This window comes from Anopheles nili, chromosome 3 (genome assembly GCF_943737925.1).
Source record: "Anopheles nili chromosome 3, idAnoNiliSN_F5_01, whole genome shotgun sequence".
NCBI lineage: Eukaryota > Metazoa > Arthropoda > Insecta > Diptera > Culicidae > Anopheles > Anopheles nili.
The window spans coordinates 39,380,805-39,406,181 of NC_071292.1; the positions used below are offsets into that span (position 1 = coordinate 39,380,805).

Sequence of the window (25,377 nt, forward strand, 5' to 3'; positions counted from 1 at the left end):
CAAACGAACGTCGCCGATGCTTGGCAACGACCATACCATGTTGAAAACACCGGTTCTCGTCCGATCACCGAAGTTAAGCAACATCGGGCATGGCTAGTACTTAGGTGGGTGACCACTTGGGAAAACCATGTGTCGTTGGCATCCCAACTTTTTTTCACCTCCAGCATCAGTGTTTGGTTGTATTTTGTACTGCTTGTTGATGGAACAAACTTTTTTCATACTCTTTTTTATCGAAAATTGTATTTTTATTTGTTCCGTCTATCCTAGCCTGGAATCGAACCTTAGCTTTATGCTCCCCGTCGTTTAATTTTAGACACCGCAGCAGTTGCTGGGATGGTTCTTATTGCAAACGAACGTTGCCGATGCTTGGCAACGACCATACCATGTTGAAAACACCGGTTCTCGTCCGATCACCGAAGTTAAGCAACATCGGGCATGGCTAGTACTTAGGTGGGTGACCACTTGGGAAAACCATGTGTCGTTGGCATCCCAACTTTTTTTCACCTCCAGCATCAGTGTTTGGTTGTATTTCGTACTGCTTGTTGATGGAAAAAACTTTTTTCATACTTTTTTTCATCGAAAGTTATATTTTTATTTGTTCCGTCTATCCTAGCCTGGAATCGAACTTGTGCTTTATGCTCCCCGTCGTTTAATTTTAGACACCGTAGCGGTTGCTGGGATGGTTCTTATTGCAAACGAACGTCGCCGATGCTTGGCAACGACCATACCATGTTGAAAACACCGGTTCTCGTCCGATCACCGAAGTTAAGCAACATCGGGCATGGCTAGTACTTAGGTGGGTGACCATATGGGAAAACCATGTGTCGTTGGCATCCCAACTTTTTTTCACCTCCAGCATCAGTGTTGGTTGTATTTTGTACTGCTTGTTGATGGAACAAACTTTTTCATACTCTTTTTCATCGAAAATTGCATTTTTATTTGTTCCGTCTATCGTAGCCTGGAATCGAACCTGTGCTTTTTGCTCCCCGTCGTTTAATTTTAGACACCGCAGCAGTTGCTGGGATGGTTCTTATTGCAAACGAACGTTGCCGATGCTTGGCAACGACCATACCATGTTGAAAACACCGGTTCTCGTCCGATCACCGAAGTTAAGCAACATCGGGCATGGCTAGTACTTAGGTGGGTGACCACTTGGGAAAACCATGTGTCGTTGGCATCCCAACTTTTTATCACCTCCAGCATCAGTGTTGGTTGTATTTTGTACTGCTTGTTGATGGAACAAACTTTTTCATACTCTTTTTCATCGAAAATTGTATTTTTATTTGTTCCGTCTATCCTAGCCTGGAATCGAACCTTAGCTTTATGCTCCCCGTCGTTTAATTTTAGACACCGTAGCGGTTGCTGGGATGGTTCTTATTGCAAACGAACGTCGCCGATGCTTGGCAACGACCATACCATGTTGAAAACACCGGTTCTCGTCCGATCACCGAAGTTAAGCAACATCGGGCATGGCTAGTACTTAGGTGGGTGACCACTTGGGAAAACCATGTGTCGTTGGCATCCCAACTTTTTTTCACCTCCAGCATCAGTGTTTGGTTGTATTTTGTACTGCTTGTTGATGGAAAAAACTTTTTTCATGCTCTTTTTTTATCGAAAATTGTATTTTTATTTGTTCCGTCTATCCTAGCCTGGAATCGAACCTTAGCTTTATGCTTCCCGTCGTTTAATTTTAGACACCCCATCGGTTGCTGGGATGGTTCTTATTGCAAACGAACGTCGCCGATGCTTGGCAACGACCATACCATGTTGAAAACACCGGTTCTCGTCCGATCACCGAAGTTAAGCAACATCGGGCATGGCTAGTACTTAGGTGGGTGACCACTTGGGAAAACCATGTGTCGTTGGCATCCCAACTTTTTTTCACCTCCAGCATCAGTGTTTGGTTGTATTTTGTACTGCTTGTTGATGGAACAAACTTTTTTCATACTCTTTTTTATCGAAAATTGTATTTTTATTTGTTCCGTCTATCGTAGCCTGGAATCGAACCTGTGCTTTATGCTTCCCGTCGTTTAATTTTAGACACCGCAGCAGTTGCTGGGATGGTTCTTATTGCAAACGAACGTCGCCGATGCTTGGCAACGACCATACCATGTTGAAAACACCGGTTCTCGTCCGATCACCGAAGTTAAGCAACATCGGGCATGGCTAGTACTTAGGTGGGTGACCACTTGGGAAAACCATGTGTCGTTGGCATCCCAACTTTTTTTCACCTCCAGCATCAGTGTTGGTTGTATTTTGTACTGCTTGTTGATGGAACAAACTTTTTCATACTCTTTTTCATCGAAAATTGCATTTTTATTTGTTCCGTCTATCGTAGCCTGGAATCGAACCTGTGCTTTTTGCTCCCCGTCGTTTAATTTTAGACACCGCAGCAGTTGCTGGGATGGTTCTTATTGCAAACGAACGTTGCCGATGCTTGGCAACGACCATACCATGTTGAAAACACCGGTTCTCGTCCGATCACCGAAGTTAAGCAACATCGGGCATGGCTAGTACTTAGGTGGGTGACCACTTGGGAAAACCATGTGTCGTTGGCATCCCAACTTTTTTTCACCTCCAGCATCAGTGTTGGTTGTATTTTGTACTGCTTGTTGATGGAACAAACTTTTTCATACTCTTTTTCATCGAAAATTGCATTTTTATTTGTTCCGTCTATCCTAGCCTGGAATCGAACCTTAGCTTTATGCTCCCCGTCGTTTAATTTTAGACCCCCCATCGGTTGCTGGGATGGTTCTTATTGCAAACGAACGTCGCCGATGCTTGGCAACGACCATACCATGTTGAAAACACCGGTTCTCGTCCGATCACCGAAATTAAGCAACATCGGGCATGGCTAGTACTTAGGTGGGTGACCACTTGGGAAAACCATGTGTCGTTGGCATCCCAACTTTTTTTCACCTCCAGCATCAGTGTTTGGTTGTATTTTGTACTGCTTGTTGATGGAAAAAACTTTTTCATACTCTTTTTCATCGAAAATTGTATTTTTATTTGTTCCGTCTATCCTAACCTGGAATCGAGCCTGTGCTTTATGCTTCCCGTCGTTTAATTTTAGACACCCCATCGGTTGCTGGGATGGTTCTTATTGCAAACGAACGTCGCCGATGCTTGGCAACGACCATACCATGTTGAAAACACCGGTTCTCGTCCGATCACCGAAGTTAAGCAACATCGGGCATGGCTAGTACTTAGGTGGGTGACCACTTGGGAAAACCATGTGTCGTTGGCATCCCAACTTTTTTTCACCTCCAGCATCAGTGTTTGGTTGTATTTTGTACTGCTTGTTGATGGAACAAACTTTTTCATACTCTTTTTCATCGAAAGTTATATTTTTATTTGTTCCGTCTATCCTAGGCTGGAATCGAACCTGTGCTTTTTGCTCCCCGTCGTTTAATTTTAGACACCGCAGCGGTTGCTGGGATGGTTCTTATTGCAAACGAACGTCGCCGATGCTTGGCAACGACCATACCATGTTGAAAACACCGGTTCTCGTCCGATCACCGAAGTTAAGCAACATCGGGCATGGCTAGTACTTAGGTGGGTGACCACTTGGGAAAACCATGTGTCGTTGGCATCCCAACTTTTTTTCACCTCCAGCATCAGTGTTTGGTTGTATTTTGTACTGCTTGTTGATGGAACAAACTTTTTCATACTCTTTTTCATCGAAAATTGTATTTTTATTTGTTCCGTCTATCCTAACCTGGAATCGAGCCTGTGCTTTATGCTTCCCGTCGTTTAATTTTAGACACCCCATCGGTTGCTGGGATGGTTCTTATTGCAAACGAACGTCGCCGATGCTTGGCAACGACCATACCATGTTGAAAACACCGGTTCTCGTCCGATCACCGAAGTTAAGCAACATCGGGCATGGCTAGTACTTAGGTGGGTGACCACTTGGGAAAACCATGTGTCGTTGGCATCCCAACTTTTTTTCACCTCCAGCATCAGTGTTTGGTTGTATTTTGTACTGCTTGTTGATGGAACAAACTTTTTCATACTCTTTTTCATCGAAAGTTATATTTTTATTTGTTCCGTCTATCCTAGGCTGGAATCGAACCTTAGCTTTATGCTTCCCGTCGTTTAATTTTAGACACCCCATCGGTTGCTGGGATGGTTCTTATTGCAAACGAACGTCGCCGATGCTTGGCAACGACCATACCATGTTGAAAACACCGGTTCTCGTCCGATCACCGAAATTAAGCAACATCGGGCATGGCTAGTACTTAGGTGGGTGACCACTTGGGAAAACCATGTGTCGTTGGCATCCCAACTTTTTTTCACCTCCAGCATCAGTGTTGGTTGTATTTTGTACTGCTTGTTGATGGAACAAACTTTTTCATACTCTTTTTCATCGAAAATTGCATTTTTATTTGTTCCGTCTATCCTAGCCTGGAATCGAACCTGTGCTTTTTGCTCCCCGTCGTTTAATTTTAGACACCGCAGCGGTTGCTGGGATGGTTCTTATTGCAAACGAACGTCGCCGATGCTTGGCAACGACCATACCATGTTGAAAACACCGGTTCTCGTCCGATCACCGAAGTTAAGCAACATCGGGCATGGCTAGTACTTAGGTGGGTGACCACTTGGGAAAACCATGTGTCGTTGGCATCCCAACTTTTTTTCACCTCCAGCATCAGTGTTTGGTTGTATTTTGTACTGCTTGTTGATGGAACAAACTTTTTCATACTCTTTTTCATCGAAAATTGTATTTTTATTTGTTCCGTCTATCCTAGCCTGGAATCGAGCCTGTGCTTTATGCTTCCCGTCGTTTAATTTTAGACACCCCATCGGTTGCTGGGATGGTTCTTATTGCAAACGAACGTCGCCGATGCTTGGCAACGACCATACCATGTTGAAAACACCGGTTCTCGTCCGATCACCGAAGTTAAGCAACATCGGGCATGGCTAGTACTTAGGTGGGTGACCACTTGGGAAAACCATGTGTCGTTGGCATCCCAACTTTTTTTCACCTCCAGCATCAGTGTTTGGTTGTATTTTGTACTGCTTGTTGATGGAACAAACTTTTTCATACTCTTTTTCATCGAAAGTTATATTTTTATTTGTTCCGTCTATCCTAGGCTGGAATCGAACCTTAGCTTTATGCTTCCCGTCGTTTAATTTTAGACACCCCATCGGTTGCTGGGATGGTTCTTATTGCAAACGAACGTCGCCGATGCTTGGCAACGACCATACCATGTTGAAAACACCGGTTCTCGTCCGATCACCGAAATTAAGCAACATCGGGCATGGCTAGTACTTAGGTGGGTGACCACTTGGGAAAACCATGTGTCGTTGGCATCCCAACTTTTTTTCACCTCCAGCATCAGTGTTTGGTTGTATTTTGTACTGCTTGTTGATGGAAAAAACTTTTTTCATACTCTTTTTTTATCGAAAATTGTATTTTTATTTGTTCCGTCTATCCTAGCCTGGAATCGAACCTTAGCTTTATGCTTCCCGTCGTTTAATTTTAGACACCGCAGCGGTTGCTGGGATGGTTCTTATTGCAAACGAACGTCGCCGATGCTTGGCAACGACCATACCATGTTGAAAACACCGGTTCTCGTCCGATCACCGAAGTTAAGCAACATCGGGCATGGCTAGTACTTAGGTGGGTGACCACTTGGGAAAACCATGTGTCGTTGGCATCCCAACTTTTTTTCACCTCCAGCATCAGTGTTTGGTTGTATTTTGTACTGCTTGTTGATGGAAAAAACTTTTTTCATACTCTTTTTTTATCGAAAATTGTATTTTTATTTGTTCCGTCTATCCTAGCCTGGAATCGAACCTTAGCTTTATGCTTCCCGTCGTTTAATTTTAGACACCGCAGCGGTTGCTGGGATGGTTCTTATTGCAAACGAACGTCGCCGATGCTTGGCAACGACCATACCATGTTGAAAACACCGGTTCTCGTCCGATCACCGAAGTTAAGCAACATCGGGCATGGCTAGTACTTAGGTGGGTGACCACTTGGGAAAACCATGTGTCGTTGGCATCCCAACTTTTTTTCACCTCCAGCATCAGTGTTTGGTTGTATTTTGTACTGCTTGTTGATGGAAAAAACTTTTTTCATACTCTTTTTTTATCGAAAATTGTATTTTTATTTGTTCCGTCTATCCTAGCCTGGAATCGAACCTTAGCTTTATGCTTCCCGTCGTTTAATTTTAGACACCGCAGCAGTTGCTGGGATGGTTCTTATTGCAAACGAACGTCGCCGATGCTTGGCAACGACCATACCATGTTGAAAACACCGGTTCTCGTCCGATCACCGAAGTTAAGCAACATCGGGCATGGCTAGTACTTAGGTGGGTGACCACTTGGGAAAACCATGTGTCGTTGGCATCCCAACTTTTTTTCACCTCCAGCATCAGTGTTGGTTGTATTTTGTACTGCTTGTTGATGGAACAAACTTTTTCATACTCTTTTTCATCGAAAATTGCATTTTTATTTGTTCCGTCTATCCTAGCCTGGAATCGAACCTTAGCTTTATGCTCCCCGTCGTTTAATTTTAGACACCGTAGCGGTTGCTGGGATGGTTCTTATTGCAAACGAACGTCGCCGATGCTTGGCAACGACCATACCATGTTGAAAACACCGGTTCTCGTCCGATCACCGAAGTTAAGCAACATCGGGCATGGCTAGTACTTAGGTGGGTGACCACTTGGGAAAACCATGTGTCGTTGGCATCCCAACTTTTTTTCACCTCCAGCATCAGTGTTTGGTTGTATTTTGTACTGCTTGTTGATGGAAAAAACTTTTTTCATACTCTTTTTTTATCGAAAATTGTATTTTTATTTGTTCCGTCTATCCTAGCCTGGAATCGAACCTTAGCTTTATGCTTCCCGTCGTTTAATTTTAGACACCGCAGCGGTTGCTGGGATGGTTCTTATTGCAAACGAACGTCGCCGATGCTTGGCAACGACCATACCATGTTGAAAACACCGGTTCTCGTCCGATCACCGAAGTTAAGCAACATCGGGCATGGCTAGTACTTAGGTGGGTGACCACTTGGGAAAACCATGTGTCGTTGGCATCCCAACTTTTTTTCACCTCCAGCATCAGTGTTTGGTTGTATTTTGTACTGCTTGTTGATGGAAAAAACTTTTTTCATACTCTTTTTTTATCGAAAATTGTATTTTTAATTGTTTCGTCTATCCTAGCCTGGAATCGAACCTTAGCTTTATACTTCCCGTCGTTTAATTTTAGACACCCCATCGGTTGCTGGGATGGTTCTTATTGCAAACGAACGTCGCCGATGCTTGGCAACGACCATACCATGTTGAAAACACCGGTTCTCGTCCGATCACCGAAGTTAAGCAACATCGGGCATGGCTAGTACTTAGGTGGGTGACCACTTGGGAAAACCATGTGTCGTTGGCATCCTAACTTTTTTTCACCTCCAGCATCAGTGTTTGGTTGTATTTTGTACTGCTTGTTGATGGAACAAACTTTTTTCATACTCTTTTTTATCGAAAATTGTATTTTTATTTGTTCCGTCTATCCTAGCCTGGAATCGAACCTGTGCTTTTTGCTTCCCGTCGTTTAATTTTAGACACCGCAGCAGTTGCTGGGATGGTTCTTATTGCAAACGAACGTCGCCGATGCTTGGCAACGACCATACCATGTTGAAAACACCGGTTCTCGTCCGATCACCGAAGTTAAGCAACATCGGGCATGGCTAGTACTTAGGTGGGTGACCACTTGGGAAAACCATGTGTCGTTGGCATCCCAACTTTTTTTCACCTCCAGCATCAGTGTTTGGTTGTATTTTGTACTGCTTGTTGATGGAACAAACTTTTTTCATACTCTTTTTTATCGAAAATTGTATTTTTATTTGTTCCGTCTATCCTAGCCTGGAATCGAACCTTAGCTTTATGCTCCCCGTCGTTTAATTTTAGACACCGTAGCGGTTGCTGGGATGGTTCTTATTGCAAACGAACGTCGCCGATGCTTGGCAACGACCATACCATGTTGAAAACACCGGTTCTCGTCCGATCACCGAAGTTAAGCAACATCGGGCATGGCTAGTACTTAGGTGGGTGACCACTTGGGAAAACCATGTGTCGTTGGCATCCCAACTTTTTTTCACCTCCAGCATCAGTGTTGGTTGTATTTTGTACTGCTTGTTGATGGAACAAACTTTTTCATACTCTTTTTCATCGAAAATTGCATTTTTATTTGTTCCGTCTATCGTAGCCTGGAATCGAACCTGTGCTTTTTGCTCCCCGTCGTTTAATTTTAGACACCGCAGCAGTTGCTGGGATGGTTCTTATTGCAAACGAGCGTTGCCGATGCTTGGCAACGACCATACCATGTTGAAAACACCGGTTCTCGTCCGATCACCGAAGTTAAGCAACATCGGGCATGGCTAGTACTTAGGTGGGTGACCACTTGGGAAAACCATGTGTCGTTGGCATCCCAACTTTTTTTCACCTCCAGCATCAGTGTTGGTTGTATTTTGTACTGCTTGTTGATGGAACAAACTTTTTCATACTCTTTTTTATCGAAAATTGTATTTTTATTTGTTCCGTCTATCGTAGCCTGGAATCGAACCTGTGCTTTATGCTTCCCGTCGTTTAATTTTAGACACCGCAGCAGTTGCTGGGATGGTTCTTATTGCAAACGAACGTCGCCGATGCTTGGCAACGACCATACCATGTTGAAAACACCGGTTCTCGTCCGATCACCGAAGTTAAGCAACATCGGGCATGGCTAGTACTTAGGTGGGTGACCACTTGGGAAAACCATGTGTCGTTGGCATCCCAACTTTTTTTCACCTCCAGCATCAGTGTTTGGTTGTATTTTGTACTGCTTGTTGATGGAAAAAACTTTTTTCATACTCTTTTTTTATCGAAAATTGTATTTTTATTTGTTCCGTCTATCCTAGCCTGGAATCGAACCTTAGCTTTATGCTTCCCGTCGTTTAATTTTAGACACCGCAGCAGTTGCTGGGATGGTTCTTATTGCAAACGAACGTCGCCGATGCTTGGCAACGACCATACCATGTTGAAAACACCGGTTCTCGTCCGATCACCGAAGTTAAGCAACATCGGGCATGGCTAGTACTTAGGTGGGTGACCACTTGGGAAAACCATGTGTCGTTGGCATCCCAACTTTTTTTCACCTCCAGCATCAGTGTTTGGTTGTATTTTGTACTGCTTGTTGATGGAACAAACTTTTTTCATACTCTTTTTTATCGAAAATTGTATTTTTATTTGTTCCGTCTATCGTAGCCTGGAATCGAACCTTAGCTTTATGCTCCCCGTCGTTTAATTTTAGACACCGTAGCGGTTGCTGGGATGGTTCTTATTGCAAACGAACGTCGCCGATGCTTGGCAACGACCATACCATGTTGAAAACACCGGTTCTCGTCCGATCACCGAAGTTAAGCAACATCGGGCATGGCTAGTACTTAGGTGGGTGACCACTTGGGAAAACCATGTGTCGTTGGCATCCCAACTTTTTTTCACCTCCAGCATCAGTGTTGGTTGTATTTTGTACTGCTTGTTGATGGAACAAACTTTTTCATACTCTTTTTCATCGAAAATTGCATTTTTATTTGTTCCGTCTATCCTAGCCTGGAATCGAACCTTAGCTTTATGCTCCCCGTCGTTTAATTTTAGACACCGTAGCGGTTGCTGGGATGGTTCTTATTGCAAACGAACGTCGCCGATGCTTGGCAACGACCATACCATGTTGAAAACACCGGTTCTCGTCCGATCACCGAAGTTAAGCAACATCGGGCATGGCTAGTACTTAGGTGGGTGACCACTTGGGAAAACCATGTGTCGTTGGCATCCCAACTTTTTTTCACCTCCAGCATCAGTGTTGGTTGTATTTTGTACTGCTTGTTGATGGAACAAACTTTTTCATACTCTTTTTCATCGAAAATTGCATTTTTATTTGTTCCGTCTATCCTAGCCTGGAATCGAACCTTAGCTTTATGCTCCCCGTCGTTTAATTTTAGACACCGTAGCGGTTGCTGGGATGGTTCGTATTGCAAACGAACGTCGCCGATGCTTGGCAACGACCATACCATGTTGAAAACACCGGTTCTCGTCCGATCACCGAAGTTAAGCAACATCGGGCATGGCTAGTACTTAGGTGGGTGACCACTTGGGAAAACCATGTGTCGTTGGCATCCCAACTTTTTTTCACCTCCAGCATCAGTGTTTGGTTGTATTTTGTACTGCTTGTTGATGGAAAAAACTTTTTTCATACTCTTTTTTTATCGAAAATCGTATTTTTATTTGTTCCGTCTATCCTAGCCTGGAATCGAACCTTAGCTTTATGCTTCCCGTCGTTTAATTTTAGACACCGCAGCGGTTGCTGGGATGGTTCTTATTGCAAACGAACGTCGCCGATGCTTGGCAACGACCATACCATGTTGAAAACACCGGTTCTCGTCCGATCACCGAAGTTAAGCAACATCGGGCATGGCTAGTACTTAGGTGGGTGACCACTTGGGAAAACCATGTGTCGTTGGCATCCCAACTTTTTTTCACCTCCAGCATCAGTGTTTGGTTGTATTTTGTACTGCTTGTTGATGGAAAAAACTTTTTTCATACTCTTTTTTTATCGAAAATTGTATTTTTATTTGTTCCGTCTATCCTAGCCTGGAATCGAACCTTAGCTTTATGCTTCCCGTCGTTTAATTTTAGACACCGCAGCAGTTGCTGGGATGGTTCTTATTGCAAACGAACCATCGGCGATGCTTGGCAACGACCATACCATGTTGAAAACACCGGTTCTCGTCCGATCACCGAAGTTAAGCAACATCGGGCATGGCTAGTACTTAGGTGGGTGACCACTTGGGAAAACCATGTGTCGTTGGCATCCCAACTTTTTTTCACCTCCAGCATCAGTGTTTGGTTGTATTTTGTACTGCTTGTTGATGGAAAAAACTTTTTTCATACTCTTTTTTTATCGAAAATTGTATTTTTATTTGTTCCGTCTATCCTAGCCTGGAATCGAACCTTAGCTTTATGCTTCCCGTCGTTTAATTTTAGACACCGCAGCAGTTGCTGGGATGGTTCTTATTGCAAACGAACGTCGCCGATGCTTGGCAACGACCATACCATGTTGAAAACACCGGTTCTCGTCCGATCACCGAAGTTAAGCAACATCGGGCATGGCTAGTACTTAGGTGGGTGACCACTTGGGAAAACCATGTGTCGTTGGCATCCCAACTTTTTTTCACCTCCAGCATCAGTGTTTGGTTGTATTTTGTACTGCTTGTTGATGGAAAAAACTTTTTTCATACTCTTTTTTTATCGAAAATTGTATTTTTATTTGTTCCGTCTATCCTAGCCTGGAATCGAACCTTAGCTTTATGCTTCCCGTCGTTTAATTTTAGACACCGCAGCAGTTGCTGGGATGGTTCTTATTGCAAACGAACGTCGCCGATGCTTGGCAACGACCATACCATGTTGAAAACACCGGTTCTCGTCCGATCACCGAAGTTAAGCAACATCGGGCATGGCTAGTACTTAGGTGGGTGACCACTTGGGAAAACCATGTGTCGTTGGCATCCCAACTTTTTTTCACCTCCAGCATCAGTGTTGGTTGTATTTTGTACTGCTTGTTGATGGAACAAACTTTTTCATACTCTTTTTCATCGAAAATTGCATTTTTATTTGTTCCGTCTATCGTAGCCTGGAATCGAACCTGTGCTTTTTGCTCCCCGTCGTTTAATTTTAGACACCGCAGCAGTTGCTGGGATGGTTCTTATTGCAAACGAGCGTTGCCGATGCTTGGCAACGACCATACCATGTTGAAAACACCGGTTCTCGTCCGATCACCGAAGTTAAGCAACATCGGGCATGGCTAGTACTTAGGTGGGTGACCACTTGGGAAAACCATGTGTCGTTGGCATCCCAACTTTTTTTCACCTCCAGCATCAGTGTTGGTTGTATTTTGTACTGCTTGTTGATGGAACAAACTTTTTCATACTCTTTTTTATCGAAAATTGTATTTTTATTTGTTCCGTCTATCGTAGCCTGGAATCGAACCTGTGCTTTATGCTTCCCGTCGTTTAATTTTAGACACCGCAGCAGTTGCTGGGATGGTTCTTATTGCAAACGAACGTCGCCGATGCTTGGCAACGACCATACCATGTTGAAAACACCGGTTCTCGTCCGATCACCGAAGTTAAGCAACATCGGGCATGGCTAGTACTTAGGTGGGTGACCACTTGGGAAAACCATGTGTCGTTGGCATCCCAACTTTTTTTCACCTCCAGCATCAGTGTTTGGTTGTATTTTGTACTGCTTGTTGATGGAAAAAACTTTTTTCATACTCTTTTTTTATCGAAAATTGTATTTTTATTTGTTCCGTCTATCCTAGCCTGGAATCGAACCTTAGCTTTATGCTTCCCGTCGTTTAATTTTAGACACCGCAGCAGTTGCTGGGATGGTTCTTATTGCAAACGAACGTCGCCGATGCTTGGCAACGACCATACCATGTTGAAAACACCGGTTCTCGTCCGATCACCGAAGTTAAGCAACATCGGGCATGGCTAGTACTTAGGTGGGTGACCACTTGGGAAAACCATGTGTCGTTGGCATCCCAACTTTTTTTCACCTCCAGCATCAGTGTTTGGTTGTATTTTGTACTGCTTGTTGATGGAACAAACTTTTTTCATACTCTTTTTTATCGAAAATTGTATTTTTATTTGTTCCGTCTATCGTAGCCTGGAATCGAACCTTAGCTTTATGCTCCCCGTCGTTTAATTTTAGACACCGTAGCGGTTGCTGGGATGGTTCTTATTGCAAACGAACGTCGCCGATGCTTGGCAACGACCATACCATGTTGAAAACACCGGTTCTCGTCCGATCACCGAAGTTAAGCAACATCGGGCATGGCTAGTACTTAGGTGGGTGACCACTTGGGAAAACCATGTGTCGTTGGCATCCCAACTTTTTTTCACCTCCAGCATCAGTGTTGGTTGTATTTTGTACTGCTTGTTGATGGAACAAACTTTTTCATACTCTTTTTCATCGAAAATTGCATTTTTATTTGTTCCGTCTATCCTAGCCTGGAATCGAACCTTAGCTTTATGCTCCCCGTCGTTTAATTTTAGACACCGTAGCGGTTGCTGGGATGGTTCTTATTGCAAACGAACGTCGCCGATGCTTGGCAACGACCATACCATGTTGAAAACACCGGTTCTCGTCCGATCACCGAAGTTAAGCAACATCGGGCATGGCTAGTACTTAGGTGGGTGACCACTTGGGAAAACCATGTGTCGTTGGCATCCCAACTTTTTTTCACCTCCAGCATCAGTGTTGGTTGTATTTTGTACTGCTTGTTGATGGAACAAACTTTTTCATACTCTTTTTCATCGAAAATTGCATTTTTATTTGTTCCGTCTATCCTAGCCTGGAATCGAACCTTAGCTTTATGCTCCCCGTCGTTTAATTTTAGACACCGTAGCGGTTGCTGGGATGGTTCTTATTGCAAACGAACGTCGCCGATGCTTGGCAACGACCATACCATGTTGAAAACACCGGTTCTCGTCCGATCACCGAAGTTAAGCAACATCGGGCATGGCTAGTACTTAGGTGGGTGACCACTTGGGAAAACCATGTGTCGTTGGCATCCCAACTTTTTTTCACCTCCAGCATCAGTGTTTGGTTGTATTTTGTACTGCTTGTTGATGGAAAAAACTTTTTTCATACTCTTTTTTTATCGAAAATCGTATTTTTATTTGTTCCGTCTATCCTAGCCTGGAATCGAACCTTAGCTTTATGCTTCCCGTCGTTTAATTTTAGACACCGCAGCGGTTGCTGGGATGGTTCTTATTGCAAACGAACGTCGCCGATGCTTGGCAACGACCATACCATGTTCAAAACACCGGTTCTCGTCCGATCACCGAAGTTAAGCAACATCGGGCATGGCTAGTACTTAGGTGGGTGACCACTTGGGAAAACCATGTGTCGTTGGCATCCCAACTTTTTTTCACCTCCAGCATCAGTGTTTGGTTGTATTTTGTACTGCTTGTTGATGGAAAAAACTTTTTTCATACTCTTTTTTTATCGAAAATTGTATTTTTATTTGTTCCGTCTATCCTAGCCTGGAATCGAACCTTAGCTTTATGCTTCCCGTCGTTTAATTTTAGACACCGCAGCAGTTGCTGGGATGGTTCTTATTGCAAACGAACCATCGGCGATGCTTGGCAACGACCATACCATGTTGAAAACACCGGTTCTCGTCCGATCACCGAAGTTAAGCAACATCGGGCATGGCTAGTACTTAGGTGGGTGACCACTTGGGAAAACCATGTGTCGTTGGCATCCCAACTTTTTTTCACCTCCAGCATCAGTGTTTGGTTGTATTTTGTACTGCTTGTTGATGGAAAAAACTTTTTTCATACTCTTTTTTTATCGAAAATTGTATTTTTATTTGTTCCGTCTATCCTAGCCTGGAATCGAACCTTAGCTTTATGCTTCCCGTCGTTTAATTTTAGACACCGCAGCAGTTGCTGGGATGGTTCTTATTGCAAACGAACGTCGCCGATGCTTGGCAACGACCATACCATGTTGAAAACACCGGTTCTCGTCCGATCACCGAAGTTAAGCAACATCGGGCATGGCTAGTACTTAGGTGGGTGACCACTTGGGAAAACCATGTGTCGTTGGCATCCCAACTTTTTTTCACCTCCAGCATCAGTGTTTGGTTGTATTTTGTACTGCTTGTTGATGGAAAAAACTTTTTTCATACTCTTTTTTTATCGAAAATTGTATTTTTATTTGTTCCGTCTATCCTAGCCTGGAATCGAACCTTAGCTTTATGCTTCCCGTCGTTTAATTTTAGACACCGCAGCAGTTGCTGGGATGGTTCTTATTGCAAACGAACGTCGCCGATGCTTGGCAACGACCATACCATGTTGAAAACACCGGTTCTCGTCCGATCACCGAAGTTAAGCAACATCGGGCATGGCTAGTACTTAGGTGGGTGACCACTTGGGAAAACCATGTGTCGTTGGCATCCCAACTTTTTTTCACCTCCAGCATCAGTGTTTGGTTGTATTTCGTACTGCTTGTTGATGGAAAAAACTTTTTTCATACTTTTTTTCATCGAAAGTTATATTTTTATTTGTTCCGTCTATCCTAGCCTGGAATCGAACTTGTGCTTTTTGCTCCCCGTCGTTTAATTTTAGACTCCGTAGCGGTTGCTGGGATGGTTCTTATTGCAAACGAACGTCGCCGATGCTTGGCAACGACCATACCATGTTGAAAACACCGGTTCTCGTCCGATCACCGAAGTTAAGCAACATCGGGCATGGCTAGTACTTAGGTGGGTGACCACTTGGGAAAACCATGTGTCGTTGGCATCCCAACTTTTTTTCACCTCCAGCATCAGTGTTCGGTTGTATTTTGTACTGCTTGTTGATGGAACAAACTTTTTTCATACTCTTTTTTATCGAAAATTGTATTTTTATTTGTTCCGTCTATCCTAGCCTGGAATCGAACCTTAGCTTTATGCTCCCCGTCGTTTAATTTTAGACACCGTAGCGGTTGCTGGGATGGTTCTTATTGCAAACGAACGTCGCCGATGCTTGGCAACGACCATACCATGTTGAAAACACCGGTTCTCGTCCGATCACCGAAGTTAAGCAACATCGGGCATGGCTAGTACTTAGGTGGGTGACCATATGGGAAAACCATGTGTCGTTGGCATCCCAACTTTTTTTCACCTCCAGCATCAGTGTTGGTTGTATTTTGTACTGCTTGTTGATGGAACAAACTTTTTCATACTCTTTTTCATCGAAAATTGCATTTTTATTTGTTCCGTCTATCGTAGCCTGGAATCGAACCTGTGCTTTTTGCTCCCCGTCGTTTAATTTTAGACACCGCAGCAGTTGCTGGGATGGTTCTTATTGCAAACGAACGTTGCCGATGCTTGGCAACGACCATACCATGTTGAAAACACCGGTTCTCGTCCGATCACCGAAGTTAAGCAACATCGGGCATGGCTAGTACTTAGGTGGGTGACCACTTGGGAAAACCATGTGTCGTTGGCATCCCAACTTTTTATCACCTCCAGCATCAGTGTTGGTTGTATTTTGTACTGCTTGTTGATGGAACAAACTTTTTCATACTCTTTTTCATCGAAAATTGTATTTTTATTTGTTCCGTCTATCCTAGCCTGGAATCGAACCTTAGCTTTATGCTCCCCGTCGTTTAATTTTAGACACCGTAGCGGTTGCTGGGATGGTTCTTATTGCAAACGAACGTCGCCGATGCTTGGCAACGACCATACCATGTTGAAAACACCGGTTCTCGTCCGATCACCGAAGTTAAGCAACATCGGGCATGGCTAGTACTTAGGTGGGTGACCACTTGGGAAAACCATGTGTCGTTGGCATCCCAACTTTTTTTCACCTCCAGCATCAGTGTTTGGTTGTATTTTGTACTGCTTGTTGATGGAAAAAACTTTTTTCATACTCTTTTTTTATCGAAAATTGTATTTTTATTTGTTCCGTCTATCCTAGCCTGGAATCGAACCTTAGCTTTATGCTTCCCGTCGTTTAATTTTAGACACCCCATCGGTTGCTGGGATGGTTCTTATTGCAAACGAACGTCGCCGATGCTTGGCAACGACCATACCATGTTGAAAACACCGGTTCTCGTCCGATCACCGAAGTTAAGCAACATCGGGCATGGCTAGTACTTAGGTGGGTGACCACTTGGGAAAACCATGTGTCGTTGGCATCCCAACTTTTTTTCACCTCCAGCATCAGTGTTTGGTTGTATTTTGTACTGCTTGTTGATGGAACAAACTTTTTTCATACTCTTTTTTATCGAAAATTGTATTTTTATTTGTTCCGTCTATCGTAGCCTGGAATCGAACCTGTGCTTTATGCTTCCCGTCGTTTAATTTTAGACACCGCAGCAGTTGCTGGGATGGTTCTTATTGCAAACGAACGTCGCCGATGCTTGGCAACGACCATACCATGTTGAAAACACCGGTTCTCGTCCGATCACCGAAGTTAAGCAACATCGGGCATGGCTAGTACTTAGGTGGGTGACCACTTGGGAAAACCATGTGTCGTTGGCATCCCAACTTTTTTTCACCTCCAGCATCAGTGTTGGTTGTATTTTGTACTGCTTGTTGATGGAACAAACTTTTTCATACTCTTTTTCATCGAAAATTGCATTTTTATTTGTTCCGTCTATCGTAGCCTGGAATCGAACCTGTGCTTTTTGCTCCCCGTCGTTTAATTTTAGACACCGCAGCAGTTGCTGGGATGGTTCTTATTGCAAACGAACGTTGCCGATGCTTGGCAACGACCATACCATGTTGAAAACACCGGTTCTCGTCCGATCACCGAAGTTAAGCAACATCGGGCATGGCTAGTACTTAGGTGGGTGACCACTTGGGAAAACCATGTGTCGTTGGCATCCCAACTTTTTTTCACCTCCAGCATCAGTGTTGGTTGTATTTTGTACTGCTTGTTGATGGAACAAACTTTTTCATACTCTTTTTCATCGAAAATTGCATTTTTATTTGTTCCGTCTATCCTAGCCTGGAATCGAACCTTAGCTTTATGCTCCCCGTCGTTTAATTTTAGACCCCCCATCGGTTGCTGGGATGGTTCTTATTGCAAACGAACGTCGCCGATGCTTGGCAACGACCATACCATGTTGAAAACACCGGTTCTCGTCCGATCACCGAAATTAAGCAACATCGGGCATGGCTAGTACTTAGGTGGGTGACCACTTGGGAAAACCATGTGTCGTTGGCATCCCAACTTTTTTTCACCTCCAGCATCAGTGTTTGGTTGTATTTTGTACTGCTTGTTGATGGAAAAAACTTTTTCATACTCTTTTTCATCGAAAATTGTATTTTTATTTGTTCCGTCTATCCTAACCTGGAATCGAGCCTGTGCTTTATGCTTCCCGTCGTTTAATTTTAGACACCCCATCGGTTGCTGGGATGGTTCTTATTGCAAACGAACGTCGCCGATGCTTGGCAACGACCATACCATGTTGAAAACACCGGTTCTCGTCCGATCACCGAAGTTAAGCAACATCGGGCATGGCTAGTACTTAGGTGGGTGACCACTTGGGAAAACCATGTGTCGTTGGCATCCCAACTTTTTTTCACCTCCAGCATCAGTGTTTGGTTGTATTTTGTACTGCTTGTTGATGGAACAAACTTTTTCATACTCTTTTTCATCGAAAGTTATATTTTTATTTGTTCCGTCTATCCTAGGCTGGAATCGAACCTGTGCTTTTTGCTCCCCGTCGTTTAATTTTAGACACCGCAGCGGTTGCTGGGATGGTTCTTATTGCAAACGAACGTCGCCGATGCTTGGCAACGACCATACCATGTTGAAAACACCGGTTCTCGTCCGATCACCGAAGTTAAGCAACATCGGGCATGGCTAGTACTTAGGTGGGTGACCACTTGGGAAAACCATGTGTCGTTGGCATCCCAACTTTTTTTCACCTCCAGCATCAGTGTTTGGTTGTATTTTGTACTGCTTGTTGATGGAACAAACTTTTTCATACTCTTTTTTTATCGAAAATTGTATTTTTATTTGTTCCGTCTATCCTAGCCTGGAATCGAACCTTAGCTTTATGCTTCCCGTCGTTTAATTTTAGACACCCCATCGGTTGCTGGGATGGTTCTTATTGCAAACGAACGTCGCCGATGCTTGGCAACGACCATACCATGTTGAAAACACCGGTTCTCGTCCGATCACCGAAGTTAAGCAACATCGGGCATGGCTAGTACTTAGGTGGGTGTGACCACTTGGGAAAACCATGTGTCGTTGGCATCCCAACTTTTTTTCACCTCCAGCATCAGTGTTTGGTTGTATTTTGTACTGCTTGTTGATGGAAAAAAACTTTTTTCATACTCTTTTTTTATCGAAAATTGTATTTTTATTTGTTCCGTCTATCCTAGCCTGGAATCGAACCTTAGCTTTATGCTTCCCGTCGTTTAATTTTAGACACCCCATCGGTTGCTGGGATGGTTCTTATTGCAAACGAACGTCGCCGATGCTTGGCAACGACCATACCATGTTGAAAACACCGGTTCTCGTCCGATCACCGAAGTTAAGCAACATCGGGCATGGCTAGTACTTAGGTGGGTGACCACTTGGGAAAACCATGTGTCGTTGGCATCCCAACTTTTTTTCTCCTCCAGCATCAGTGTTTGGTTGTATTTTGTACTGCTTGTTGATGGAAAAAACTTTTTTCATACTCTTTTTTTATCGAAAATTGTATTTTTATTTGTTCCGTCTATCGTAGCCTGGAATCGAACCTGTGCTTTTTGCTCCCCGTCGTTTAATTTTAGACACCGCAGCGGTTGCTGGGATGGTTCTTATTGCAAACGAACGTTGCTGATGCTTGGCAACGACCATACCATGTTGAAAACACCGGTTCTCGTCCGATCACCGAAGTTAAGCAACATCGGGCATGGCTAGTACTTAGGTGGGTGACCACTTGGGAAAACCATGTGTCGTTGGCATCCCAACTTTTTTTCACCTCCAGCATCAGTGTTTGGTTGTATTTTGTACTGCTTGTTGATGGAAAAAACTTTTTTCATACTCTTTTTCATCGAAAATTGTATTTTTATTTGTTCCGTCTATCCTAGCCTGGAATCGAACCTTAGCTTTATGCTTCCCGTCGTTTAATTTTAGACACCGCAGCAGTTGCTGGGATGGTTCTTATTGCAAACGGACGTCGCCGATGCTTGGCAACGACCATACCATGTTGAAAACACCGGTTCTCGTCCGATCACCGAAGTTAAGCAACATCGGGCATGGCTAGTACTTAGGTGGGTGACCACTTGGGAAAACCATGTGTCGTTGGCATCCCAACTTTTTTTCACCTCCAGCATCAGTGTTTGGTTGTATTTTGTACTGCTTGTTGATGGAAAAAACTTTTTTCATACTCTTTTTCATCGAAAATTGTATTTTTATTTGTTCCGTCTATCCTAGCCTGGAATCGAACCTTAGCTTTATGCTTCCCGTCGTTTAATTTTAGACACCGCAGCAGTTGCTGGGATGGTTCTTATTGCAAACGAACGTCGCCGATGCTTGGCAACGACCATACCATGTTGAAAACACCGGTTCTCGTCCGATCACCGAAGTTAAGCAACATCGGGCATGGCTAGTACTTAGGTGGGTGACCACTTGGGAAAACCATGTGTCGTTGGCATCCCAACTTTTTTTCACCTCCAGCATCAGTGTTTGGTTGTATTTTGTACTGCTTGTTGATGGAACAAACTTTTTCATACTCTTTTTCATCGAAAATTGCATTTTTATTTGTTCCGTCTATCGTAGCCTGGAATCGAACCTGTGCTTTTTGCTCCCCGTCGTTTAATTTTAGACACCGCAGCAGTTGCTGGGATGGTTCTTATTGCAAACGGACGTCGCCGATGCTTGGCAACGACCATACCATGTTGAAAACACCGGTTCTCGTCCGATCACCGAAGTTAAGCAACATCGGGCATGGCTAGTACTTAGGTGGGTGACCACTTGGGAAAACCATGTGTCGTTGGCATCCCAACTTTTTTTCACCTCCTCCAGCATCAGTGTTTGGTTGTATTTTGTACTGCTTGTTGATGGAACAAACTATTTTCATACTCTTTTTTATCGAAAATTGTATTTTTATTTGTTCCGTCTATCGTAGCCTGGAATCGAACCTGTGCTTTTTGCTCCCCGTCGTTTAATTTTAGACACCGCAGCGGTTGCTGGGATGGTTCTTATTGCAAACGAACGTCGCCGATGCTTGGCAACGACCATACCATGTTGAAAACACCGGTTCTCGTCCGATCACCGAAGTTAAGCAACATCGGGCATGGCTAGTACTTAGGTGGGTGACCACTTGGGAAAACCATGTGTCGTTGGCATCCCAACTTTTTTTCACCTCCAGCATCAGTGTTTGGTTGTATTTTGTACTGCTTGTTGATGGAACAAACTTTTTTCATACTCTTTTTTATCGAAAATTGTATTTTTATTTGTTCCGTCTATCGTAGCCTGGAATCGAACCTGTGCTTTTTGCTCCCCGTCGTTTAATTTTAGACACCGCAGCGGTTGCTGGGATGGTTCTTATTGCAAACGAACGTCGCCGATGCTTGGCAACGACCATACCATGTTGAAAACACCGGTTCTCGTCCGATCACCGAAGTTAAGCAACATCGGGCATGGCTAGTACTTAGGTGGGTGACCACTTGGGAAAACCATGTGTCGTTGGCATCCCAACTTTTTTTCACCTCCAGCATCAGTGTTTGGTTGTATTTTGTACTGCTTGTTGAGGGAAAAAACTTTTTCATACTCTTTTTTATCGAAAATTGTATTTTTATTTGTTCCGTCTATCCTAGCCTGGAATCGAACCTTAGCTTTATGCTTCCCGTCGTTTAGTTTTAGACACCGCAGCGGTTGCTGGGATGGTTCTTATTGCAAACGAACGTCGCCGATGCTTGGCAACGACCATACCATGTTGAAAACACCGGTTCTCGTCCGATCACCGAAGTTAAGCAACATCGGGCATGGCTAGTACTTAGGTGGGTGACCACTTGGGAAAACCATGTGTCGTTGGCATCCCAACTTTTTTTCACCTCCAGCATCAGTGTTTGGTTGTATTTTGTACTGCTTGTTGATGGAAAATACTTTTTTTATACTTTTTTTCAGCGATAGCTATATATTTATTTGTTCCGTCTATCCTAACCTGGAATCGAACCTGTGCTTTTTGCTCCCCGTCGTTTAATTTTAGACACCGCAGCGGTTGCTGGGATGGTTCTTATTGCAAACGAACGTCGCCGATGCTTGGCAACGACCATACCATGTTGAAACCACCGGTTCTCGTCCGATCACCGAAGTTAAGCAACATCGGGCATGGCTAGTACTTAGGTGGGTGACCACTTGGGAAAACCATGTGTCGTTGGCATCCCAACTTTTTTTCACCTCCAGCATCAGTGTTTGGTTGTATTTTGTACTGCTTGTTGATGGAAAAAACTTTTTTCATACTCTTTTTCATCGAAAATTGTATTTTTATTTGTTCCGTCTATCCTAGCCTGGAATCGAACCTGTGCTTTTTGCTCCCCGTCGTTTAATTTTAGACACCGCAGCGGTTGCTGGGATGGTTCTTATTGCAAACGAACGTCGCCGATGCTTGGCAACGACCATACCATGTTGAAAACACCGGTTCTCGTCCGATCACCGAAGTTAAGCAACATCGGGCATGGCTAGTACTTAGGTGGGTGACCACTTGGGAAAACCATGTGTCGTTGGCATCCCAACTTTTTTCACCTCCAGCATCAGTGTTTGGTTGTATTTTGTACTGCTTGTTGATGGAAAAAACTTTTTTCATACTCTTTTTCATCGAAAATTGTATTTTTATTTGTTCCGTCTATCCTAGCCTGGAATCGAACCTTAGCTTTATGCTTCCCGTCGTTTAATTTTAGACACCGCAGCAGTTGCTGGGATGGTTCTTATTGCAAACGGACGTCGCCGATGCTTGGCAACGACCATACCATGTTGAAAACACCGGTTCTCGTCCGATCACCGAAGTTAAGCAACATCGGGCATGGCTAGTACTTAGGTGGGTGACCACTTGGGAAAACCATGTGTCGTTGGCATCCCAACTTTTTTTCACCTCCTCCAGCATCAGTGTTTGGTTGTATTTTGTACTGCTTGTTGATGGAACAAACTATTTTCATACTCTTTTTTATCGAAAATTGTATTTTTATTTGTTCCGTCTATCGTAGCCTGGAATCGAACCTGTGCTTTTTGCTCCCCGTCGTTTAATTTTAGACACCGCAGCGGTTGCTGGGATGGTTCTTATTGCAAACGAACGTCGCCGATGCTTGGCAACGACCATACCATGTTGAAAACACCGGTTCTCGTCCGATCACCGAAGTTAAGCAACATCGGGCATGGCTAGTACTTAGGTGGGTGACCACTTGGGAAAACCATGTGTCGTTGGCATCCCAACTTTTTTCACCTCCAGCATCAGTGTTTGGTTGTATTTTGTACTGCTTGTTGATGGAACAAACTTTTTTCATACTCTTTTTTATCGAAAATTGTATTTTTATTTGTTCCGTCTATCGTAGCCTGGAATCGAACCTGTGCTTTTTGCTCCCCGTCGTTTAATTTTAGACACCGCAGCGGTTGCTGGGATGGTTCTTATTGCAAACGAACGTCGCCGATGCTTGGCAACGACCATACCATGTTGAAAACACCGGTTCTCGTCCGATCACCGAAGTTAAGCAACATCGGGCATGGCTAGTACTTAGGTGGGTGTGACCACTTGGGAAAACCATGTGTCGTTGGCATCCCAACTTTTTTCACCTCCAGCATCAGTGTTTGGTTGTATTTTGTACTGCTTGTTGATGGAACAAACTTTTTCATACTCTTTTTCATCGAAAATTGTATTTTTATTTGTTCCGTCTATCCTAGCCTGGAATCGAACCTGTGCTTTTTGCTTCCCGTCGTTTAATTTTAGACACCTCATCGGTTGCTGGGATGGTTCTTATTGCAAACGAACGTCGCCGATGCTTGGCAACGACCATACCATGTTGAAAACACCGGTTCTCGTCCGATCACCGAAGTTAAGCAACATCGGGCATGGCTAGTACTTAGGTGGGTGACCACTTGGGAAAACCATGTGTCGTTGGCATCCCAACTTTTTTTCACCTCCAGCATCAGTGTTTGGTTGTATTTTGTACTGCTTGTTGATGGAAAAAACTTTTTTCATACACTTTTTCATCGAAAATTGTATTTTTATTTGTTCCGTCTATCCTAGCCTGGAATCGAACCTGTGCTTTTTGCTCCCCGTCGTTTAATTTTAGACACCGCAGCGGTTGCTGGGATGGTTCTTATTGCAAACGAACGTCGCCGATGCTTGGCAACGACCATACCATGTTGAAAACACCGGTTCTCGTCCGATCACCGAAGTTAAGCAACATCGGGCATGGCTAGTACTTAGGTGGGTGACCACTTGGGAAAACCATGTGTCGTTGGCATCCCAACTTTTTTCACCTCCAGCATCAGTGTTTGGTTGTATTTTGTACTGCTTGTTGATGGAACAAACTTTTTCATACTCTTTTTCATCGAAAATTGTATTTTTATTTGTTCCGTCTATCCTAGCCTGGAATCTAACCTGTGCTTTTTGCTTCCCGTCGTTTAATTTTAGACACCTCATCGGTTGCTGGGATGGTTCTTATTGCAAACAAACGTCGCCGATGCTTGGCAACGACCATACCATGTTGAAAACACCGGTTCTCGTCCGATCACCGAAGTTAAGCAACATCGGGCATGGCTAGTACTTAGGTGGGTGACCACTTGGGAAAACCATGTGTCGTTGGCATCCCAACTTTTTTCACCTCCAGCATCAGTGTTTGGTTGTATTTTGTACTGCTTGTTGATGGAACAAACTTTTTTCATACTCTTTTTTATCGAAAATTGTATTTTTATTTGTTCCGTCTATCCTAGCCTGGAATCGAACCTGTGCTTTTTGCTTCCCGTCGTTTAATTTTAGACACCGCAGCGGTTGCTGGGATGGTTCTTATTGCAAACGAACGTCGCCGATGCTTGGCAACGACCATACCATGTTGAAAACACCGGTTCTCGTCCGATCATCGAAGTTAAGCAACATCGGGCATGGCTAGTACTTAGGTGGGTGACCACTTGGGAAAACCATGTGTCGTTGGCATCCCAACTTTTTTTCACCTCCAGCATCAGTGTTTGGTTGTATTTTGTACTGCTTGTTGATGGAACAAACTTTTTCATACTCTTTTTTATCGAAAATTGTATTTTTATTTGTTCCGTCTATCCTAGCCTGGAATCGAACCTGTGCTTTTTGCTGCCCGTCGTTTAATTTTAGACACCGCAGCGGTTGCTGGGATGGTTCTTATTGCAAACGAACGTCACCGATGCTTGGCAACGACCATACCATGTTGAAAACACCGGTTCTCGTCCGATCACCGAAGTTAAGCAACATCGTTCATGGCTAGTACTTAGGTGGGTGACCACTTGGGAAAACCATGTGTCGTTGGCATCCCAACTTTTTTCACCTCCAGCATCAGTGTTTGGTTGTATTTCGTACTGCTTGTTGATGGAACAAACTTTTTCATACTCTTTTTTATCGAAAATTGTATTTTTATTTGTTCCGTCTATCGTAGCCTGGAATCGAACCTGTGCTTTATGCTTCCCGTCGTTTAATTTTAGACACCGCAGCAGTTGCTGGGATGGTTCTTATTGCAAACGAACGTTGCCGATGCTTGGCAACGACCATACCATGTTGAAAACACCGGTTCTCGTCCGATCACCGAAGTTAAGCAACATCGGGCATGGCTAGTACTTAGGTGGGTGACCACTTGGGAAAACCATGTGTCGTTGGCATC

General features: G+C 43.8%; 74 non-coding genes across 74 annotated transcripts; all 74 read left to right on the forward strand.

Annotated features, from left to right (window-relative positions):
- Nucleotides 1-22: 22 nt before the first annotated feature.
- Nucleotides 23-141, forward strand: LOC128727947 (5S ribosomal RNA). The gene has a single exon (XR_008410907.1). It is a non-coding gene; the product is annotated as a 5S ribosomal RNA (ribosomal RNA).
- Nucleotides 142-368: 227 nt separating this feature from the next.
- LOC128727948 (5S ribosomal RNA) lies at nucleotides 369-487 on the forward strand. The gene has a single exon (XR_008410908.1). It is a non-coding gene; the product is annotated as a 5S ribosomal RNA (ribosomal RNA).
- Nucleotides 488-714: 227 nt separating this feature from the next.
- On the forward strand, nucleotides 715-833 carry LOC128728024 (5S ribosomal RNA). The gene has a single exon (XR_008410979.1). It is a non-coding gene; the product is annotated as a 5S ribosomal RNA (ribosomal RNA).
- A 225-nt stretch (nucleotides 834-1,058) lies between these two features.
- Nucleotides 1,059-1,177, forward strand: LOC128727949 (5S ribosomal RNA). Its single transcript, XR_008410909.1, has one exon. It is a non-coding gene; the product is annotated as a 5S ribosomal RNA (ribosomal RNA).
- Nucleotides 1,178-1,402: 225 nt separating this feature from the next.
- Nucleotides 1,403-1,521, forward strand: LOC128727951 (5S ribosomal RNA). The gene has a single exon (XR_008410911.1). It is a non-coding gene; the product is annotated as a 5S ribosomal RNA (ribosomal RNA).
- A 228-nt stretch (nucleotides 1,522-1,749) lies between these two features.
- Nucleotides 1,750-1,868, forward strand: LOC128727952 (5S ribosomal RNA). The gene has a single exon (XR_008410912.1). It is a non-coding gene; the product is annotated as a 5S ribosomal RNA (ribosomal RNA).
- Nucleotides 1,869-2,095: 227 nt separating this feature from the next.
- On the forward strand, nucleotides 2,096-2,214 carry LOC128727953 (5S ribosomal RNA). The gene has a single exon (XR_008410913.1). It is a non-coding gene; the product is annotated as a 5S ribosomal RNA (ribosomal RNA).
- Nucleotides 2,215-2,439: 225 nt separating this feature from the next.
- On the forward strand, nucleotides 2,440-2,558 carry LOC128727954 (5S ribosomal RNA). Its single transcript, XR_008410914.1, has one exon. It is a non-coding gene; the product is annotated as a 5S ribosomal RNA (ribosomal RNA).
- A 225-nt stretch (nucleotides 2,559-2,783) lies between these two features.
- On the forward strand, nucleotides 2,784-2,902 carry LOC128728031 (5S ribosomal RNA). Its single transcript, XR_008410986.1, has one exon. It is a non-coding gene; the product is annotated as a 5S ribosomal RNA (ribosomal RNA).
- Nucleotides 2,903-3,128: 226 nt separating this feature from the next.
- Nucleotides 3,129-3,247, forward strand: LOC128727955 (5S ribosomal RNA). Its single transcript, XR_008410915.1, has one exon. It is a non-coding gene; the product is annotated as a 5S ribosomal RNA (ribosomal RNA).
- A 226-nt stretch (nucleotides 3,248-3,473) lies between these two features.
- On the forward strand, nucleotides 3,474-3,592 carry LOC128727956 (5S ribosomal RNA). The gene has a single exon (XR_008410916.1). It is a non-coding gene; the product is annotated as a 5S ribosomal RNA (ribosomal RNA).
- Nucleotides 3,593-3,818: 226 nt separating this feature from the next.
- Nucleotides 3,819-3,937, forward strand: LOC128727958 (5S ribosomal RNA). Its single transcript, XR_008410917.1, has one exon. It is a non-coding gene; the product is annotated as a 5S ribosomal RNA (ribosomal RNA).
- Nucleotides 3,938-4,163: 226 nt separating this feature from the next.
- Nucleotides 4,164-4,282, forward strand: LOC128728032 (5S ribosomal RNA). The gene has a single exon (XR_008410987.1). It is a non-coding gene; the product is annotated as a 5S ribosomal RNA (ribosomal RNA).
- A 225-nt stretch (nucleotides 4,283-4,507) lies between these two features.
- LOC128727959 (5S ribosomal RNA) lies at nucleotides 4,508-4,626 on the forward strand. Its single transcript, XR_008410918.1, has one exon. It is a non-coding gene; the product is annotated as a 5S ribosomal RNA (ribosomal RNA).
- Nucleotides 4,627-4,852: 226 nt separating this feature from the next.
- Nucleotides 4,853-4,971, forward strand: LOC128727960 (5S ribosomal RNA). Its single transcript, XR_008410919.1, has one exon. It is a non-coding gene; the product is annotated as a 5S ribosomal RNA (ribosomal RNA).
- Nucleotides 4,972-5,197: 226 nt separating this feature from the next.
- LOC128728034 (5S ribosomal RNA) lies at nucleotides 5,198-5,316 on the forward strand. The gene has a single exon (XR_008410989.1). It is a non-coding gene; the product is annotated as a 5S ribosomal RNA (ribosomal RNA).
- A 228-nt stretch (nucleotides 5,317-5,544) lies between these two features.
- Nucleotides 5,545-5,663, forward strand: LOC128727961 (5S ribosomal RNA). Its single transcript, XR_008410920.1, has one exon. It is a non-coding gene; the product is annotated as a 5S ribosomal RNA (ribosomal RNA).
- Nucleotides 5,664-5,891: 228 nt separating this feature from the next.
- LOC128727963 (5S ribosomal RNA) lies at nucleotides 5,892-6,010 on the forward strand. Its single transcript, XR_008410922.1, has one exon. It is a non-coding gene; the product is annotated as a 5S ribosomal RNA (ribosomal RNA).
- A 228-nt stretch (nucleotides 6,011-6,238) lies between these two features.
- LOC128727964 (5S ribosomal RNA) lies at nucleotides 6,239-6,357 on the forward strand. The gene has a single exon (XR_008410923.1). It is a non-coding gene; the product is annotated as a 5S ribosomal RNA (ribosomal RNA).
- Nucleotides 6,358-6,582: 225 nt separating this feature from the next.
- Nucleotides 6,583-6,701, forward strand: LOC128727965 (5S ribosomal RNA). The gene has a single exon (XR_008410924.1). It is a non-coding gene; the product is annotated as a 5S ribosomal RNA (ribosomal RNA).
- Nucleotides 6,702-6,929: 228 nt separating this feature from the next.
- On the forward strand, nucleotides 6,930-7,048 carry LOC128727966 (5S ribosomal RNA). The gene has a single exon (XR_008410925.1). It is a non-coding gene; the product is annotated as a 5S ribosomal RNA (ribosomal RNA).
- A 228-nt stretch (nucleotides 7,049-7,276) lies between these two features.
- LOC128727967 (5S ribosomal RNA) lies at nucleotides 7,277-7,395 on the forward strand. The gene has a single exon (XR_008410926.1). It is a non-coding gene; the product is annotated as a 5S ribosomal RNA (ribosomal RNA).
- Nucleotides 7,396-7,622: 227 nt separating this feature from the next.
- On the forward strand, nucleotides 7,623-7,741 carry LOC128727968 (5S ribosomal RNA). The gene has a single exon (XR_008410927.1). It is a non-coding gene; the product is annotated as a 5S ribosomal RNA (ribosomal RNA).
- Nucleotides 7,742-7,968: 227 nt separating this feature from the next.
- LOC128727969 (5S ribosomal RNA) lies at nucleotides 7,969-8,087 on the forward strand. The gene has a single exon (XR_008410928.1). It is a non-coding gene; the product is annotated as a 5S ribosomal RNA (ribosomal RNA).
- A 225-nt stretch (nucleotides 8,088-8,312) lies between these two features.
- Nucleotides 8,313-8,431, forward strand: LOC128727970 (5S ribosomal RNA). Its single transcript, XR_008410929.1, has one exon. It is a non-coding gene; the product is annotated as a 5S ribosomal RNA (ribosomal RNA).
- A 225-nt stretch (nucleotides 8,432-8,656) lies between these two features.
- LOC128727971 (5S ribosomal RNA) lies at nucleotides 8,657-8,775 on the forward strand. The gene has a single exon (XR_008410930.1). It is a non-coding gene; the product is annotated as a 5S ribosomal RNA (ribosomal RNA).
- A 228-nt stretch (nucleotides 8,776-9,003) lies between these two features.
- Nucleotides 9,004-9,122, forward strand: LOC128727972 (5S ribosomal RNA). The gene has a single exon (XR_008410931.1). It is a non-coding gene; the product is annotated as a 5S ribosomal RNA (ribosomal RNA).
- A 227-nt stretch (nucleotides 9,123-9,349) lies between these two features.
- LOC128727975 (5S ribosomal RNA) lies at nucleotides 9,350-9,468 on the forward strand. Its single transcript, XR_008410933.1, has one exon. It is a non-coding gene; the product is annotated as a 5S ribosomal RNA (ribosomal RNA).
- Nucleotides 9,469-9,693: 225 nt separating this feature from the next.
- LOC128727976 (5S ribosomal RNA) lies at nucleotides 9,694-9,812 on the forward strand. Its single transcript, XR_008410934.1, has one exon. It is a non-coding gene; the product is annotated as a 5S ribosomal RNA (ribosomal RNA).
- A 225-nt stretch (nucleotides 9,813-10,037) lies between these two features.
- Nucleotides 10,038-10,156, forward strand: LOC128727977 (5S ribosomal RNA). The gene has a single exon (XR_008410935.1). It is a non-coding gene; the product is annotated as a 5S ribosomal RNA (ribosomal RNA).
- Nucleotides 10,157-10,384: 228 nt separating this feature from the next.
- Nucleotides 10,385-10,503, forward strand: LOC128727978 (5S ribosomal RNA). The gene has a single exon (XR_008410936.1). It is a non-coding gene; the product is annotated as a 5S ribosomal RNA (ribosomal RNA).
- A 229-nt stretch (nucleotides 10,504-10,732) lies between these two features.
- On the forward strand, nucleotides 10,733-10,851 carry LOC128727979 (5S ribosomal RNA). Its single transcript, XR_008410937.1, has one exon. It is a non-coding gene; the product is annotated as a 5S ribosomal RNA (ribosomal RNA).
- Nucleotides 10,852-11,079: 228 nt separating this feature from the next.
- LOC128727980 (5S ribosomal RNA) lies at nucleotides 11,080-11,198 on the forward strand. The gene has a single exon (XR_008410938.1). It is a non-coding gene; the product is annotated as a 5S ribosomal RNA (ribosomal RNA).
- Nucleotides 11,199-11,426: 228 nt separating this feature from the next.
- Nucleotides 11,427-11,545, forward strand: LOC128727981 (5S ribosomal RNA). Its single transcript, XR_008410939.1, has one exon. It is a non-coding gene; the product is annotated as a 5S ribosomal RNA (ribosomal RNA).
- A 225-nt stretch (nucleotides 11,546-11,770) lies between these two features.
- Nucleotides 11,771-11,889, forward strand: LOC128727982 (5S ribosomal RNA). Its single transcript, XR_008410940.1, has one exon. It is a non-coding gene; the product is annotated as a 5S ribosomal RNA (ribosomal RNA).
- A 225-nt stretch (nucleotides 11,890-12,114) lies between these two features.
- On the forward strand, nucleotides 12,115-12,233 carry LOC128727983 (5S ribosomal RNA). The gene has a single exon (XR_008410941.1). It is a non-coding gene; the product is annotated as a 5S ribosomal RNA (ribosomal RNA).
- Nucleotides 12,234-12,461: 228 nt separating this feature from the next.
- Nucleotides 12,462-12,580, forward strand: LOC128727984 (5S ribosomal RNA). The gene has a single exon (XR_008410942.1). It is a non-coding gene; the product is annotated as a 5S ribosomal RNA (ribosomal RNA).
- A 227-nt stretch (nucleotides 12,581-12,807) lies between these two features.
- LOC128727986 (5S ribosomal RNA) lies at nucleotides 12,808-12,926 on the forward strand. The gene has a single exon (XR_008410944.1). It is a non-coding gene; the product is annotated as a 5S ribosomal RNA (ribosomal RNA).
- Nucleotides 12,927-13,151: 225 nt separating this feature from the next.
- On the forward strand, nucleotides 13,152-13,270 carry LOC128727987 (5S ribosomal RNA). The gene has a single exon (XR_008410945.1). It is a non-coding gene; the product is annotated as a 5S ribosomal RNA (ribosomal RNA).
- Nucleotides 13,271-13,495: 225 nt separating this feature from the next.
- LOC128727988 (5S ribosomal RNA) lies at nucleotides 13,496-13,614 on the forward strand. The gene has a single exon (XR_008410946.1). It is a non-coding gene; the product is annotated as a 5S ribosomal RNA (ribosomal RNA).
- A 228-nt stretch (nucleotides 13,615-13,842) lies between these two features.
- LOC128728030 (5S ribosomal RNA) lies at nucleotides 13,843-13,961 on the forward strand. The gene has a single exon (XR_008410985.1). It is a non-coding gene; the product is annotated as a 5S ribosomal RNA (ribosomal RNA).
- Nucleotides 13,962-14,190: 229 nt separating this feature from the next.
- On the forward strand, nucleotides 14,191-14,309 carry LOC128727990 (5S ribosomal RNA). Its single transcript, XR_008410947.1, has one exon. It is a non-coding gene; the product is annotated as a 5S ribosomal RNA (ribosomal RNA).
- A 228-nt stretch (nucleotides 14,310-14,537) lies between these two features.
- On the forward strand, nucleotides 14,538-14,656 carry LOC128727991 (5S ribosomal RNA). The gene has a single exon (XR_008410948.1). It is a non-coding gene; the product is annotated as a 5S ribosomal RNA (ribosomal RNA).
- Nucleotides 14,657-14,884: 228 nt separating this feature from the next.
- Nucleotides 14,885-15,003, forward strand: LOC128727992 (5S ribosomal RNA). The gene has a single exon (XR_008410949.1). It is a non-coding gene; the product is annotated as a 5S ribosomal RNA (ribosomal RNA).
- A 227-nt stretch (nucleotides 15,004-15,230) lies between these two features.
- On the forward strand, nucleotides 15,231-15,349 carry LOC128727993 (5S ribosomal RNA). The gene has a single exon (XR_008410950.1). It is a non-coding gene; the product is annotated as a 5S ribosomal RNA (ribosomal RNA).
- Nucleotides 15,350-15,576: 227 nt separating this feature from the next.
- Nucleotides 15,577-15,695, forward strand: LOC128728025 (5S ribosomal RNA). The gene has a single exon (XR_008410980.1). It is a non-coding gene; the product is annotated as a 5S ribosomal RNA (ribosomal RNA).
- A 225-nt stretch (nucleotides 15,696-15,920) lies between these two features.
- Nucleotides 15,921-16,039, forward strand: LOC128727994 (5S ribosomal RNA). The gene has a single exon (XR_008410951.1). It is a non-coding gene; the product is annotated as a 5S ribosomal RNA (ribosomal RNA).
- A 225-nt stretch (nucleotides 16,040-16,264) lies between these two features.
- Nucleotides 16,265-16,383, forward strand: LOC128727995 (5S ribosomal RNA). Its single transcript, XR_008410952.1, has one exon. It is a non-coding gene; the product is annotated as a 5S ribosomal RNA (ribosomal RNA).
- Nucleotides 16,384-16,611: 228 nt separating this feature from the next.
- LOC128727996 (5S ribosomal RNA) lies at nucleotides 16,612-16,730 on the forward strand. The gene has a single exon (XR_008410953.1). It is a non-coding gene; the product is annotated as a 5S ribosomal RNA (ribosomal RNA).
- A 227-nt stretch (nucleotides 16,731-16,957) lies between these two features.
- Nucleotides 16,958-17,076, forward strand: LOC128727998 (5S ribosomal RNA). The gene has a single exon (XR_008410955.1). It is a non-coding gene; the product is annotated as a 5S ribosomal RNA (ribosomal RNA).
- A 225-nt stretch (nucleotides 17,077-17,301) lies between these two features.
- On the forward strand, nucleotides 17,302-17,420 carry LOC128727999 (5S ribosomal RNA). Its single transcript, XR_008410956.1, has one exon. It is a non-coding gene; the product is annotated as a 5S ribosomal RNA (ribosomal RNA).
- A 225-nt stretch (nucleotides 17,421-17,645) lies between these two features.
- LOC128728035 (5S ribosomal RNA) lies at nucleotides 17,646-17,764 on the forward strand. Its single transcript, XR_008410990.1, has one exon. It is a non-coding gene; the product is annotated as a 5S ribosomal RNA (ribosomal RNA).
- Nucleotides 17,765-17,990: 226 nt separating this feature from the next.
- LOC128728000 (5S ribosomal RNA) lies at nucleotides 17,991-18,109 on the forward strand. Its single transcript, XR_008410957.1, has one exon. It is a non-coding gene; the product is annotated as a 5S ribosomal RNA (ribosomal RNA).
- Nucleotides 18,110-18,335: 226 nt separating this feature from the next.
- LOC128728001 (5S ribosomal RNA) lies at nucleotides 18,336-18,454 on the forward strand. Its single transcript, XR_008410958.1, has one exon. It is a non-coding gene; the product is annotated as a 5S ribosomal RNA (ribosomal RNA).
- Nucleotides 18,455-18,681: 227 nt separating this feature from the next.
- LOC128728038 (5S ribosomal RNA) lies at nucleotides 18,682-18,802 on the forward strand. Its single transcript, XR_008410992.1, has one exon. It is a non-coding gene; the product is annotated as a 5S ribosomal RNA (ribosomal RNA).
- A 229-nt stretch (nucleotides 18,803-19,031) lies between these two features.
- On the forward strand, nucleotides 19,032-19,150 carry LOC128728002 (5S ribosomal RNA). The gene has a single exon (XR_008410959.1). It is a non-coding gene; the product is annotated as a 5S ribosomal RNA (ribosomal RNA).
- Nucleotides 19,151-19,378: 228 nt separating this feature from the next.
- On the forward strand, nucleotides 19,379-19,497 carry LOC128728004 (5S ribosomal RNA). Its single transcript, XR_008410961.1, has one exon. It is a non-coding gene; the product is annotated as a 5S ribosomal RNA (ribosomal RNA).
- A 227-nt stretch (nucleotides 19,498-19,724) lies between these two features.
- Nucleotides 19,725-19,843, forward strand: LOC128728006 (5S ribosomal RNA). The gene has a single exon (XR_008410962.1). It is a non-coding gene; the product is annotated as a 5S ribosomal RNA (ribosomal RNA).
- A 227-nt stretch (nucleotides 19,844-20,070) lies between these two features.
- LOC128728007 (5S ribosomal RNA) lies at nucleotides 20,071-20,189 on the forward strand. Its single transcript, XR_008410963.1, has one exon. It is a non-coding gene; the product is annotated as a 5S ribosomal RNA (ribosomal RNA).
- A 226-nt stretch (nucleotides 20,190-20,415) lies between these two features.
- LOC128728008 (5S ribosomal RNA) lies at nucleotides 20,416-20,534 on the forward strand. Its single transcript, XR_008410964.1, has one exon. It is a non-coding gene; the product is annotated as a 5S ribosomal RNA (ribosomal RNA).
- A 230-nt stretch (nucleotides 20,535-20,764) lies between these two features.
- LOC128728009 (5S ribosomal RNA) lies at nucleotides 20,765-20,883 on the forward strand. Its single transcript, XR_008410965.1, has one exon. It is a non-coding gene; the product is annotated as a 5S ribosomal RNA (ribosomal RNA).
- Nucleotides 20,884-21,110: 227 nt separating this feature from the next.
- On the forward strand, nucleotides 21,111-21,229 carry LOC128728011 (5S ribosomal RNA). The gene has a single exon (XR_008410967.1). It is a non-coding gene; the product is annotated as a 5S ribosomal RNA (ribosomal RNA).
- A 226-nt stretch (nucleotides 21,230-21,455) lies between these two features.
- LOC128728012 (5S ribosomal RNA) lies at nucleotides 21,456-21,574 on the forward strand. The gene has a single exon (XR_008410968.1). It is a non-coding gene; the product is annotated as a 5S ribosomal RNA (ribosomal RNA).
- A 227-nt stretch (nucleotides 21,575-21,801) lies between these two features.
- LOC128728026 (5S ribosomal RNA) lies at nucleotides 21,802-21,920 on the forward strand. The gene has a single exon (XR_008410981.1). It is a non-coding gene; the product is annotated as a 5S ribosomal RNA (ribosomal RNA).
- Nucleotides 21,921-22,147: 227 nt separating this feature from the next.
- Nucleotides 22,148-22,266, forward strand: LOC128728013 (5S ribosomal RNA). Its single transcript, XR_008410969.1, has one exon. It is a non-coding gene; the product is annotated as a 5S ribosomal RNA (ribosomal RNA).
- Nucleotides 22,267-22,492: 226 nt separating this feature from the next.
- Nucleotides 22,493-22,611, forward strand: LOC128728014 (5S ribosomal RNA). The gene has a single exon (XR_008410970.1). It is a non-coding gene; the product is annotated as a 5S ribosomal RNA (ribosomal RNA).
- Nucleotides 22,612-22,841: 230 nt separating this feature from the next.
- Nucleotides 22,842-22,960, forward strand: LOC128728015 (5S ribosomal RNA). Its single transcript, XR_008410971.1, has one exon. It is a non-coding gene; the product is annotated as a 5S ribosomal RNA (ribosomal RNA).
- Nucleotides 22,961-23,186: 226 nt separating this feature from the next.
- Nucleotides 23,187-23,307, forward strand: LOC128728039 (5S ribosomal RNA). The gene has a single exon (XR_008410993.1). It is a non-coding gene; the product is annotated as a 5S ribosomal RNA (ribosomal RNA).
- A 225-nt stretch (nucleotides 23,308-23,532) lies between these two features.
- Nucleotides 23,533-23,651, forward strand: LOC128728016 (5S ribosomal RNA). The gene has a single exon (XR_008410972.1). It is a non-coding gene; the product is annotated as a 5S ribosomal RNA (ribosomal RNA).
- Nucleotides 23,652-23,878: 227 nt separating this feature from the next.
- LOC128728017 (5S ribosomal RNA) lies at nucleotides 23,879-23,997 on the forward strand. Its single transcript, XR_008410973.1, has one exon. It is a non-coding gene; the product is annotated as a 5S ribosomal RNA (ribosomal RNA).
- Nucleotides 23,998-24,222: 225 nt separating this feature from the next.
- Nucleotides 24,223-24,341, forward strand: LOC128728018 (5S ribosomal RNA). Its single transcript, XR_008410974.1, has one exon. It is a non-coding gene; the product is annotated as a 5S ribosomal RNA (ribosomal RNA).
- Nucleotides 24,342-24,567: 226 nt separating this feature from the next.
- LOC128728029 (5S ribosomal RNA) lies at nucleotides 24,568-24,686 on the forward strand. The gene has a single exon (XR_008410984.1). It is a non-coding gene; the product is annotated as a 5S ribosomal RNA (ribosomal RNA).
- Nucleotides 24,687-24,912: 226 nt separating this feature from the next.
- LOC128728041 (5S ribosomal RNA) lies at nucleotides 24,913-25,031 on the forward strand. The gene has a single exon (XR_008410995.1). It is a non-coding gene; the product is annotated as a 5S ribosomal RNA (ribosomal RNA).
- A 225-nt stretch (nucleotides 25,032-25,256) lies between these two features.
- Nucleotides 25,257-25,375, forward strand: LOC128728019 (5S ribosomal RNA). The gene has a single exon (XR_008410975.1). It is a non-coding gene; the product is annotated as a 5S ribosomal RNA (ribosomal RNA).
- Nucleotides 25,376-25,377: the final 2 nt, after the last annotated feature.